At 36.3% G+C, this 13,375-nt stretch overlaps 1 protein-coding gene across 3 annotated transcripts in view; it reads left to right on the plus strand.

Moving 5' to 3' along the window:
- Positions 1 to 13,375, plus strand: part of LOC140478876 (uncharacterized) — an 859,005-nt gene that overhangs the window by 633,672 nt on the left and 211,958 nt on the right. For 2 of the 3 annotated variants that reach the window (XM_072572437.1, XM_072572439.1), the window contains exon 1: positions 1,689 to 1,892. The exons of the other annotated variant lie outside the window; for it this stretch is intronic. The gene's annotated coding sequence lies outside the window, so the exon portion shown is untranslated. Of the gene's footprint in view, positions 1 to 1,688; positions 1,893 to 13,375 lie in introns of those variants that run through there. 3 annotated transcript variants of the gene reach the window in all.

A 13,375-nucleotide genomic window follows, 5' to 3' on the forward strand; every position in this document is an offset into this window, starting at 1 on the left:
AGCTCTGCACAAATACTCAGAAAATTGTACAGTACATCTGCACACAAACAGAGCGAGATGACTTCCTTCAAGTTAACTGTAATCTACTTTCTTCTATTGTCAGACTAGGCACTGATTGGGGTTTACCATGTAACTATTATTGGCGCAAAGTAACATGGCTTCACACCAACCCTATACTGTTGAGTAGATTGCTTCCTTCAGAATAACAAGGTATTTTTCAATTGAGCAACACATTAACTGTACTGAGCCAAAGAGCATTAATAGTTAACAAAAAAATGTGGATAAAGTTCAAGGTCACATCAAGTATTCCATGTCTATTCAGACACATCTTATCTTACACTCACATGCCTAATTTTTCTCTACAAAGAATAGCTCTGGCGTTGAATAGGACCCTAAGTCCGGCCCAGTGCCATCTCTCATTCAGGATCCTTTATGCTCCTCTTTTTAAAGAAGCTGTCAAGTTCCTTTCTGCAGTTGGCAGGAAAGGCCAAATCTACAGTATAAGAATAGGGACAAAAAAGGAAACTTTTTGTTGTGTTGCTATTGTACTAAGTGAGTGAAGGAGAATTTTAGAATCATGTAATTTACTCTGGAGGCATTTACTGTACATAGCTTTAGTAATGGTAATTTCTCCTATTGTAAGACTGAAAAGATAACCATCAATCAGTTGTCAATTGGTCAATTGCTGAACTGATGAAAAGGAGCTGGTAGGAACAATCACTTCTATGGCTACCTAGAGCATTCAGTGGTCTGAAGGAAAACTGGGAACTGGATCTTTGTTATAAAAAGGAACTTGGAATTTTTAAAAATGGCTAAATGGTACAAGGAAAAGACAGGAAAAGAAAAAGGCCCATAAATATAATCCACTTATAGTGTATCCTATACCAGAACAAAAATTAGTCTTTCTTTGCATGAGATGTAATTAATTCCAAGTCAATGCTTATTTTTTGGGCACATTTGTGAGAAGAAATATTTTGCAGGTTTATGCATTTTATTTTGAACAAATAATTATTTTGCTTAAAAAAAATGTAAGGACAAATGATCTAAGCAAAAGCCTAAATGCTGGGCATGCAGAGTAGATTAGTCAGAATCTCTGAGAAGAATGGATGGACTAATCTTTTGGTTATAGCACTTCATTCAACGTTCATAGCTTTTTACACTTGTAAACTGTCTGCTGCTAAAGGTTATGCAGTTGAATGTTCACTGAAAATACATTTAAAAGAATAGCGTTTTCCTGCTCAATGAAAGTATGTAGAAACTGTAATACTGAAATTACATATTTCCTTATTGTCTCTGGACCTCTGTCATTAAAATGTCAGTTATTAAGTTTTATCATAAATTTTACTTGGTCAGAATTTTTTCCTGTCCATGGATCATCTTATTCTGTTGAATTTCTTTTTCCATTTAAGCAGACTGATTATTGATTTTGGTTTATGTTCGCCTTAATCATTTGGACTGGTTAAGAAAAAAGATTACTGAACAGTGGATGAATGAGATATGATCTACTTATAATCCAGCCCATGGTTTCCTAGCTACCATATTGTCTATTCTGTTCCGCTATGTGAAAAATGTTGAATATCAACAATGGGTTTCAGTGCTGTATTGTTGAGTTTTGTATGAACTAATCTTGCTTCACTAAAAAAGACCTACAGCTTTGGAAAAAGTCTATAGCCAGTGCATTCCTAACTCCCCCTGCACTGGTGCTTGTTGTGGCTGTGGGAAGACATTTTACTCTCTTACTCTTTTCTGTTTCCTTTTTAAAAATTTTGTTAATATTAGATATTGTGTTTTACCTATGTAGTGTTACACCTGTTTGAGTTGTGTGTCTGGGAAAACATCTGGATTTATCTGCGGATTTAGGCCTCATACAGATGTCTGTATTTTGTGTGAAGGTAAGCCCTACAAACTGTTTTGCTGACTTCAGCTAAGCTGCCAGTTTCTAAACCTCTCTCTGTATATTTAGTCAAATTCATAATTTCATCAATGTTCCATATTACCAGGAAGTGCTGAGGATTTCAATTTCACAGGCCAATAACACAGGAGAATATCAGTATATAGGTTCAGTATGTCAGTCATCACAAGTTCGCACAATTCTTATGTTTTGACTTTGCTAAACTGTGAACAGACTTGTTCTTAAGTGGGAAGTTAATATTACAACATTTTTTACCAAGCTGATTCTTGTCTATAAAGTTTCCTTTTCCAGCTGAACAATTATTCTCCGATTTTATTATTGCAGAACAATAGGTGTTTCTAGTCATAGGCATATGATTTTCCTCACCATGGGCTGCCTTTGGAAGTGGGGGGAAGGATGCTTCCACTGTAATAAATAGGTGAAAAACTTTATAAGTAAACATAAGATATGTTTTTCTTCAGAATAGTTTTTGTATGGATGGTGAAAGTAAAAGGGATTTTAATTGGAAGATGAAGGATTTTATTTTGCTTCTTGATACTTGTAATGATCAGCTTTGCAATATAATTACATGAAGCTTCTGTGATGGATGTACCATCAAATAAAAAAAATATAAAAGTTCAATAGTGTATAAATATTAGACACTGTGAATCACTTGCATATCCTAGAGGACAGCCTAAATTTTATTAATCTGGATGGCATAAATTACAATTCCAATAATTTCTGTATGAAATAAGAAATTTTACTGACTCTAGGAGGTAGTTCATGTTGCTTGTACCCAAATATGAATATTTCAGGAATAGCTGTATGGTAGTTAAAATTGGAATATTTTGAAACACCAGAGAAACTTTCTTAAACTAGACTTGAAAGCTTCTTTTACATGCTATTGCAAAATTAATGAATATCTGTTAGTAATTTTTAATCTATAATTTTGAGAATAGTTATAAAAATTACACCTCTTAATTGGTCTGTTGAATAATAACATTTCCAATATATGTTAACATGTGACATATACTTCATCATTAAAAGTAATAAGTGGATTTTAATATCAAGTGTGCAAGTCTGTGGGCATGCAGATCAGTGTGCAAGTTTCCTATAAAGCCTCATTGGATTTGAAGTAGCTTCTAGTTGTTTTAAATTAGCTAGCAAGCGTTCTCCATATTTTATTTAATGGAAGCAATTAGGAATCTCAAAGCTACTTAAAATGATTCACTTTAAACTCTGTTTGATATTCTTACCATGATTTTCACAAAGTTATCAATCTATAAAGTGTGAACAGATTGTAGCAAATATATTGAGGTGTTGAGTAATTACTAAACAAAAGTAATTTGTAATCTGTAGTGGATTTTAAAGTTTTTTTATTTGGGAATTGAAAAATACAGGTATTTAACTGAGTTTCTATGTAACTTCAAAACAGGAGAATCCCTTTAGGGGATTACAGTGGCAAGCTACTACAAATACATTTGCAAAGAAACCGCCAACAGCATTCCTCAAGCTTTTAATAAAAACATAGTTAAAGAAAATAGACAAATTGCTGAAAATGATTTTGTAACTCTTTTCATAGACCTCCCAAGTTTAGGCCTCTGGCTGAGGGAGAAAGATGAGCAGCAGATCTGCCCAATGTGCTCAATTAATTTTGTACAGAATGTCAGAAGATGATGGCCTCTCTGTGAAACATTATCAGACCCTCTGCCTGCAGTAGTGAGCCTGATTTTTTTCTCCTTTTTTGATCATCTTTGTCAACCAATTATAGAATGGAACTGAACCAGAAAACCTGGTACAATCTGGCAATTAGTACAAAGAGTTTTCAGTCTAGTGTAAAGACAGAGTTGCAGAAGCCCAAGCAGCCATAGAAATAGCTTCGATTGGACAAGGCATTAGCTTTTAGTGCTGCTTGGATTCATCCTAATGGTATTGGCTTCTACCCTACAGGTCTTTACTGTAAAGTATTACATTATGGACTTGGCTTTCGATGAGCCTATTTCACTTTTCATTTTAGCTTGTCCATCTTACATTTTCTCTTTATCTTTTTGATCCATCATTCAGACAGGTTTTGACTTGAGCAACAAAGAACCAAGTTATTTGAACACTCACAGAATTTGACATTTTTAATTCATTCTCTATTATGTATCATAGCATGGCAGTCAGCGTAAAATGCATTAAAAGTTGTTTTGTATCTGTCTTGAAATTCCAGACTCTACTGGTGATATTCCTTTCACATTAATGTTTTTCTTCTTTATTTTCTTTTCTATTGTTGCTCCTTATGTGATGATGATGATGATGATGATGGATACTAGCTTTATGATTTCCTGACCTTGAATTGCCACAAATCTCATTATTGTATTTCTACAACTAACGTGTTGACCACATAAGGCAAAATGATAAGACCAAACAAATGCATATAATAATGTGTAGAGCAATCTCACTGGAAACAATGCAGCATCCAAATTGCTTCCCCCGACATTGTAACAGATAATTAAAATTTTATAATTCCAATTTAAATCTGATAATTTCACTGCATGAGAACAAGTTAAACTGGAAAATGAATGCTCAAATAGCATCAGAAATAGCTAATCTTGTTTCATTTCAGAAAAAAATCCTGAGCAATGTAGTTTTTGGTATATTAAAGCCAGTTTCCCTATTTCAAATGTGACTTGTAATGTGTGTGCTGAATTCACAATTAGTTTGTTCTAATTTCTACCTCTATACAATCTGTGTTATGCTTACTGTCAGCACATTCTTACTCCTAGCACTTAAGGTCTCAATATGTTGCGATACTTACTATTAAGAGGGTCTTTCCAAGTTAATCTGGATTAATCTAACAATTTGAGCAAGAAAGCTGGCTAATAAGTGTATTTTTAATTGTATTGATGCTTTCAATCATTTGTAATTGCATATCTCCCACCTACTCATGCATACTTCCTTTCCAAAGTTAGGATTTTGGTACCCAATCATGCTTATTTAATTTCCACTGTTTAACACAGTCATCAGGTCTAATGGTTCTTGTGAAAAGTCAATATTTATGGAAAGTAAAGCTGTTAACAAAGGTACAATTGATTCAGCAATTCTTTTTAGATTTGAGATGATTGATTGAACCAAGTTGGGGTATATGGTTGTCACAAAAAGGATTTGCATTTACCTCATAAGGTTCATCAGCATTTGCCATAAAAGTAAAAAATTAAATGGAATTTTAAAATTAAGGTGAACAGTACAACAGTATATCTGGTGAAGGCACAAAGGAACATTCAAGGAGTAGGAACAAATAACTGCAGATGCTGGAATCTGCACTGAAAACAACAAATGGTGGAGAATGCAGCGAGTCAGACAGCATCCATGGAGACAGCAAGCTAAGATTTCGAGCCTATGTGACTCTTCATCAGAGCTGATGTGAAGTGGGATAGCATTTATGCCATAGTTATGCTATAGAACATTCAAGCCCTAGAGACAGTATAGAAAGAGCCATGAGACTGATCCTCAGCATAAAAGGATTATTGGAAAGATTACAGAAACTTGGGCTTCTCAGCCTTGAAGGAAAAAGGCTAACAAGTGATTTTCTTGAGGTATATGAAATAATTAACAACTTAGAAATAGTAAATCTCAAGCATTAATTCAAATTAAACTGTAACAATTAGGAAAAGAGATACATGTTTGAGCTTGTGTAATAATAACTTGACACAGATATTAGATAAATCAAGAGTAATGAAAGTTGGGTCTAATTTTGGGCAGGGTAATAGGAACATAGAAACAGGAGTGGCCTATTGAATAGCTTTTTTTCCAGCATTCAAGGAGACTATGATTAATCTGTGACCTAATGCCTTACAACCACTTTTAATTCATTTCCTTTCCATATAAAGGAAAGTTCAGAATTACTTCAGAAACAGTTAGATGATCTGCTGGGAAATATAGATTATTTCTGAATCTAATCACATTAAGATGGAGTCATAGAGTTAGACAGCACAAAAACAGTCCCTTCTGTCCAATTTGTCCGCACCGACCAAACATCCTAATCTGACCTAGATCCATTTGCCAGCATTTAGCTCATATCCCTCTAAACCCTTCCAATTCATATACTCATCCAGATGCTGTTTAAATGTTTTAGTTGTACCAGCCTCTACCACTTCCTCTGACAATTATTTCCAGACACACACAGCCTTCTGTGTTAAAAAGTTACCCCACAGGCCCTTTTTAAATTTTGCCAGTCTCACTTTAACCTATGTTTTCTCACTTTGGACTCACCCATCCTAGGAAAAACACCTTAGCTATTCACCCTATCCATGCCCCTCATGACTTTATAAACCTCTATGATGAATTTCCTATCTCGTCCCCTGTATTAGAAAGTAGAAACAATGAGTTATATAGATCCTCTGTTCCAATATTCAGTGACATTATGGCAGTATGGGACCAAACTTCACATCCCCACTTTTGGACCATAAGCCTAAATACGTCTGGTTAATGGAAATCCATCAATCATCAATTATAAAGCATCAATTGCTATTCATAAGAGACTGACTCAAAATTCTTTGCTTCCTGCAGGGTTTACGGATTTTACTTTCAAGGTCTGTTCTAATGTTTAGACTATGCACTCTTGTCTTAGATTTCTGAACCTGTGAAAACAATTTCTAACTATTTACCCTATTTAGTTGTCTGAAAAGTTTAATTAAATTACACTTCAACCTTAAATTCCAGGAATTACAACCTAGTTTGTGTAAGCCCTCCTTTTAATTTAACTAATGGAGTCCAGGTATTAGATCCCGCTGACTAATTTTCTTCTTTCAGGAAGGAATGCTTACCAGCTGACCATGTGTAACTTAAAGGGGTAGTCCTGATCGGCTATTTGAGATACCTGGACTTTATTGTGGCTCTCATAACTCCCAAACTAGATCATTGCAAGCTACTCAGGAATAGAAACTACTTTAATTTTTATTCCACCTTCCCTGAACCAGGAGTGATGGGCTGATAGCACAGGACACCTTCCCTTGCTATTCCAGATATTGATTATTTAACAGAGATTGAGAATCACAGCTGGAATTTTCTTAGTTCCCAATTACCAATGAGCCATCAGGAGCACATTATGAAAATCAAGTTTGCTTTTGTTTTCAATGTTCATATTGCACTTTGTATGTTTTATAGTTAAAACTACTACTGTATGATTCACATTTTAACAATAACAATGACAGCATTTGAATGTTACTCCAAGAAAGAGATGTGCAGTCAAAAGCTTTTCATCTTTCACTCATCTGGACAGAATCACAAGAATGCCAAACCTTACAGGGGGCAATAGTTTATAATATACAGGAAGAGAATGCAGATTCTTTAGCATGTGGACACATTTGATTGGTGGAGTCATTGGAAGCAGTTAACTGACAAGCATTTGTTTAAATTCAGACCAGTAAGTTGAGCCATTGCTATGGGGAATAAACTTGGAAATGGCTGTCCTCTAAATATCTGATTTGTTTGGAAAAGACACAATATATTTAAATGTTCTTTCATTCGCAAAAGCCTCGGCTTTGTATGTCAGTGAGCCACACTGTGAAATTAAATTACCGGTAATCTTCAATTAATGTGTTTTTAGCATTCTTGGGGTTGTTTTTCAAGTGTTGTCCATTTAAGGAATCATTCCTAATGCTGGACACTATGTTCTGGATTTTATAAGCAGTAGGTGGTTGGACACAGTCAGCATTCTGTATGGTGGGAAAACAAAAGGACTTGAAATAAAAGCTTGGCAGTTAAATGTTCTCTAGTGCATTTACATGGTAATGCCTCCATCTATGACAATTTACTAACCAATTAATTAGCACTGTCTTCTCATTCTTGGTTCCTTTGCAATTTGGTACTCTTGTCATTCTGTTCTGATGGGTGCAAACTGTAAAGCTTTTACAGCTTATCTTTTTCATCAGCAACACCCAAGTTTTGTGTTAACAAGCAACCATTAATAACGGCATTCCTAATATGGCAAAATGCCTCAAGGTGCTTCTTAGGTGCATACTCAGAAAAAAACTTATCAAAGGCACAGAGGGCAAGTCTCTGGGTGAGAGATTTCTATATTGATTACCAAGACTGGTTCAATAGCACAACTACTGCCTGACTTGGCCAAGGTGCAAAGGACATAGCTGTTAAGACTTGAGCAGGTAACATGCGAAATGGGAACAATAAGATGAAAAACAACTTGTCCTTATGAATCAACCTGTTGCAGAGGCAGTATCGTAAGGAATTAAAGACACGATCCTTTTGGAGATGAAATCTCATCTTTACATTGAGGATACCCTCTGCCATGTTGAGTGCCACTACCACTATACTAAAAGGGATCGATTTTGAACAGATCCAGAAAGTCAAAACTGGACATCCATGATGTTCTGTGGGCTATTAGCAACAACAGAATTATATTCAAACACAAGATGTAACTTCATGGCCCAGCAAATGCCTCAATCTATCATTATCATCAAGCTAGGGGATCAACTTTCATTCATCAAAGAATGCAGAAGGGCATGCCAGAAACAGTACCAGGCATACCTATAACTGAAGTGTCAAACTGATGATACAGGGCTACTTGAATGCCAAACAGGAAAAACAGTATGCTATAGACAAAGCTAAGTGATCCCACAACCAATGAATTAAATCAAAACTTTGCAGTCTGCCACATCAGGTCATGAACAATGATGGACAATTAAACAACTAACAAGAATGGGAGGTATCACAAACAATCCCATCCTCAATAATGGGGAAGCCCAGCAGTTCAGTGTAAAAGACAAAGCTAAATTGTTTGCATCAATCTTCAGCCAGAATTGTTGAATAAAAGATCTATCGCAGTCTTATCATGTGGAATAGTATCAAGACATGTTGGTCTGCAGTCAATTTTTTAAAAATATGATACCAAAAAGTGGCTGCAAGTAGTAGATATGGCAAAACATACGAATGCTGATGATAATCTGGCATCAGCACTAAAAACTTGTGTTCCAGAATTGGCTGTGCTCCTGCCAAGCTGTTCCAGTACAGCTACAACGCTGACCATCTACCCAACAATATGAACATTTTCTCTATTTTCTATCTGCCAATCAGGCAGCAGCCAATTCCCTGTGGGCAGAAATCCAGGATCTTGTACTGAGCAACACCACAGAAGAGGCAGGAGCTACAGGTGGAATTGCACCACTGGAGTCTCAGAATTGGGAAAAGCTTGGGACAAATGAAATGATGTGGAGGCAAGATTTCTTCAGGTTGGTGATTGCGGTGAGTGGAGAGTGGGAGTTGTGTTTCTGAAGCAAAAGCAGGGAGGTAGCATGCAGTGCCTCCTACCCCTGCCTGCTGTCAACTCCCTCGATTAGCAATGATTATCTTTGATTGGAGGACCTCCCCATTCCCCTGAGGTGACAATTTTCCTTCAGAGTAGCAGTTATCAGGAACAGTGTGTGATGACAGGCCTGCCAGCAGCTGACTTAATCCCATCAGCAATAGGCTAAGGCCCTTAATTCGTCACTTAAGGGTGTCAATTAATGGTATGTGGGAAGGTTGACCATGGGCATTCCCACCCAGAATCTTTTTCATTTATGTCAGCTTCTCCCCACTCAACCATGTATTTTTCAAAATAATTCTACATGCTTTTCACAAATATTCATTTATTGATACTTTGAATTATTTAAAGCTGGGCAAGGAAGAAAACAATGATCAAGTACCAGCATGAAAGACCATTACTGGAATTGGCAGTCTGTTTAGTAAGTCGTGCAAATATTGATACGAAACTGGAATTCTACTTTGGGTTCTAATGCTGGGAGCCATTGCAAGAAATGAACTTTGGAACTGGTGTCACTGCTGTTACAGCTTATGTGAGAAAGTCAGTTCATTAGCAATAGAAAGTGACAACAAAATGAAATTGATAAGGGAGATTTTTAAAGTTACGTGAAACACATTTGTGGAAGGTCGGCACACTTAAGTTGAACTATGCTTATTATTTCAGCCCCAATTTTAGATTAAACAATTTAAAAACAAAGAAAGCTAGTTAGACAAATCTACTGACAACTAAAATAATCAAAAGCAAAATAGGAAAGGATGAAAAAGTTGTAAATGTTCCAGTAGGTGAAGATCATGTCTGTACAATATAAAGAAAATAAATGCAGTTCAGCACAATTTGCAACTCCTCAGATGCTGAAGCAATTCATATCCAAATGCAGCAAGGCCTGGACAGTATCCAGGCTTGGCCTGAAAAGTGGCAAATAATTTTACACCACACAAGTGTCAGGCAATGACCATCACCAATAAGAAACAATCTAACTACTGCTCCTTGACATTCAATAATGTTACCATCACTGAATTTCTCATTATCAATATCTTGAGGATTACCATTGAACTGGACTCACCATAAAAACAGTGGCTGCCAGAGCAAGTCAGATGCTAGGAATACTAAAGCAAGTAACTCAACTCCTGACTCCCCAAAGCCTACCTACAAGATACAAGTCAGGAGTGCAATGAAATTCTCACACTTGCCTGGATGGGTGCAGCTCCAAATATAATCAAGAAGCTTGATACCATCCCAGACAAAAGAGACTGCTTGATTGGCGCTACACACCCAAACATTCAGTCACTCTATCACTAATGCTCAGTCGTAGCAGTGTGTACCATCTACAAGATGCACTGCAGAAATTTACCAAAGATCTTTAGGTAACACTTTGCAAACCAAAAACTACTACCACCTAGAAGGACAAGGGCAGCCGATATATAGGAGCAACACCACCTGCAAGTTCTCCTCCAAGCCACTCACCATCCTGCCTTGGAAGTATATCATCATTAGTTCAGTATCACTGGGCCAAATTCCTTGCATCCCCTACCTAACAACATTTTGATCTACTTACAGCACATGGATGGGGTGGTTCAAGAAGGCAGCTCACCACCAACTCCTTAAGGGCAACCAGAGACAGGCAATAAATGGCCAAACCAGTGATGCTGACATCCCTCAAGTGAACATAAATGAATTAAGTTTAACTGAGATACTGAGAATGGAAGTGAGGTTTGAAACCAATTCTTTGGTCACTGTAAGAAGTATAGGCCTCTGGAAGGGAGTTCTATCTTTACAAATCGAAATATTATGTATTCACCTATAAATTTAATAATATTAGTGTGAAGTATATTTTGCATTATATTAAACCACATTGCTGTGTTTTTAGATTAAAAATTAAGAAGGCAACTGAAATCAGTTTTGGAAAAATAAATTCAGAGATATTTTTCACTTTACGGCTTTATAGGACATTGGTGAGACCACTTTTGGAGTACTGTGTAGGAGTTCTGGATGTCCTGCTATGGGAAGGATATTATTAAATTGGAAAGGGTGCAGAAAAGATTTACAAAGATATTACTGGCTCTGAAGTGTTTGAGTTATAAGGCGAGGTTGGATAGCTTTTCCCTGGAGGGTAGAAGGTTAAGGGGTGACCTTATAGAGATTTATAAAATCATGAAGGGCGTAAATAAAGTGAATAGCAAAGGTCTTTCTCTCGTCGGATGTTCAAAACTAGAGAGTAAATGTTTAAGGTGAGAGGGGAAAGATTTGTAAGGAACCTGAGAGGCAACTTTTCCACAAAATGTGGTGCATATATGGAACGAGCTGCCAGAGGAGGTGGTATATGCAGGTACAGTTACAACATTTAAAAGATGTTTGAACAGGTACATGGATAGGAAAGGTTTCAAGGGATATGGGCCAAACACAAGAAAATGGGAGTAGCTTAGTTTGGGAAACCTGGTTCATATGGACAAGTTGGACTGAAGGGTACATTTTTGTGTTCTATGACTTTATTATCCAAATAGCAATCATTGTGCTAGCAAATTGATAGCTGCCAAATTAAGTGTTTTTTTTTGCTTTGTACCTCCTTCTTGAATGTTAACTATTTGTATTTGGTTCTGTTTGGGTGAATTAGTACGTCATTATGTGGAACATTGGGAAAGTATGTATTTTCAAATGCTGCAAGCAGGTTTCTAAATTTCATAGACACATAGAATATACAGTATACTTATGCAAAATTGAGATTTTTTTTGCTTTTATTTATTTGTGTTGGAAAAAATATCAGTCTTAAAAGCATTCAAATGCATAGTCTCAAATTATTGGGAAACAAATAATGTTTGGCATTCTTGAATGCTCCAATGCTGATGGTTTGCATTGCCCTTAATGTAAAGTTTTTAGTAGGTTATTTAAGGCTTATATAAATTTGTTTAAATCTAAGTTTGAATATAACAGTTGAAGCTGAATGTGAGTTGTTTAGACATCTTGAATACTCAATTAGAACTCATTTAATTTTGTGTCCACATACATTAATGTGTAGTACATATTTGTCATGCATGCTGTGCATGTTTGTTGCTTTCTAAATCAAGCCAGTAATGATGTGAATAAGTGTGTCCCTTGGTGGTAGATGAGAGCAAATTCATCAACCTTTTGAATACTGAATGGTTTCTGCAGCTGGCACAATTTGCATTATGGAACATCTGCAAAAAAAGTATTTTCAGAGCTTTCTTTCTCCTCAGTGCTATGAATCACAATTTGTGAAACGCACATAGCCATGATTGGTGTGAATACAAGCCTCCACAATAGATTAACTTCGATCAGAAGCACCTGACTTCCGGCTATGATTGGCTTTAACAGTTCCATAAATGGAGCTGAACAGATAACAAAATTTGTAAGCCTTCTAAAATTAGAGTATTCAAATCACTGGGGGAGGAAACAGTGCTCTTGTTGATTCCTGTCACAAAGTGGATGATCTGTCTGGAACAAATCCCTAAAGAATGCAAACTGTATCTTGCTACAAATTATGCCCTGAGACAATTTCCTGAATGCTGTTGAAGCTCTCGATGTCAGTTGACTGTCTCAACTGCAACTTATGTGTATGAGCTTTTCTAAAAGCCCCAGACAAATCCTGCTACGATGGCAGAAATAGACCATATCAGCCCAATGTATTGTCTTGCAACTAAAAGAAACACTCCTGATTGTCCTTGCTTCACGTTCAGATAAGTGAAGAAACAAAAATGTACGTGTCATTCAATGGCCACCAATTGTCCCATTAAAGAACTGCTTTGCCCAACTTGACATTAAGTTTTTAAAACAAAAGTAAAGACCCAATTAACATAATAAATGGGGTTGTTTCAGGAAAGCACCTTGCACATTTGGATATTTGCCTTGAATATTGGACTCAAAGAACTGATGTATTTAGGGTGATGATCAGTGAATCACGCAAAAATGAAAGGGGAAAATTCAGTAGAGTAGAATCACATAGACTGTCTCTTCCTCAAGATTTGAGCCCCCATTTATTCAGCTCATGCATTTTTCTTCATTTTTATCGACAGTTAAAGTGACACACACAATGAACCTTTCTCCCAAACTATATTTACCTAATTAGAGGAGCTGCATGATTTATATCCAGGAAAAGGGGTACATGTAACATTGTTTGTCAAATGGTTATTATAGATTAAATAAGGGACAGAAAACTGAATTGTACA

Source organism: Chiloscyllium punctatum, chromosome 6 (genome assembly GCF_047496795.1).
Source record: "Chiloscyllium punctatum isolate Juve2018m chromosome 6, sChiPun1.3, whole genome shotgun sequence".
Classification (NCBI taxonomy): Eukaryota; Metazoa; Chordata; class Chondrichthyes; order Orectolobiformes; family Hemiscylliidae; genus Chiloscyllium; species Chiloscyllium punctatum.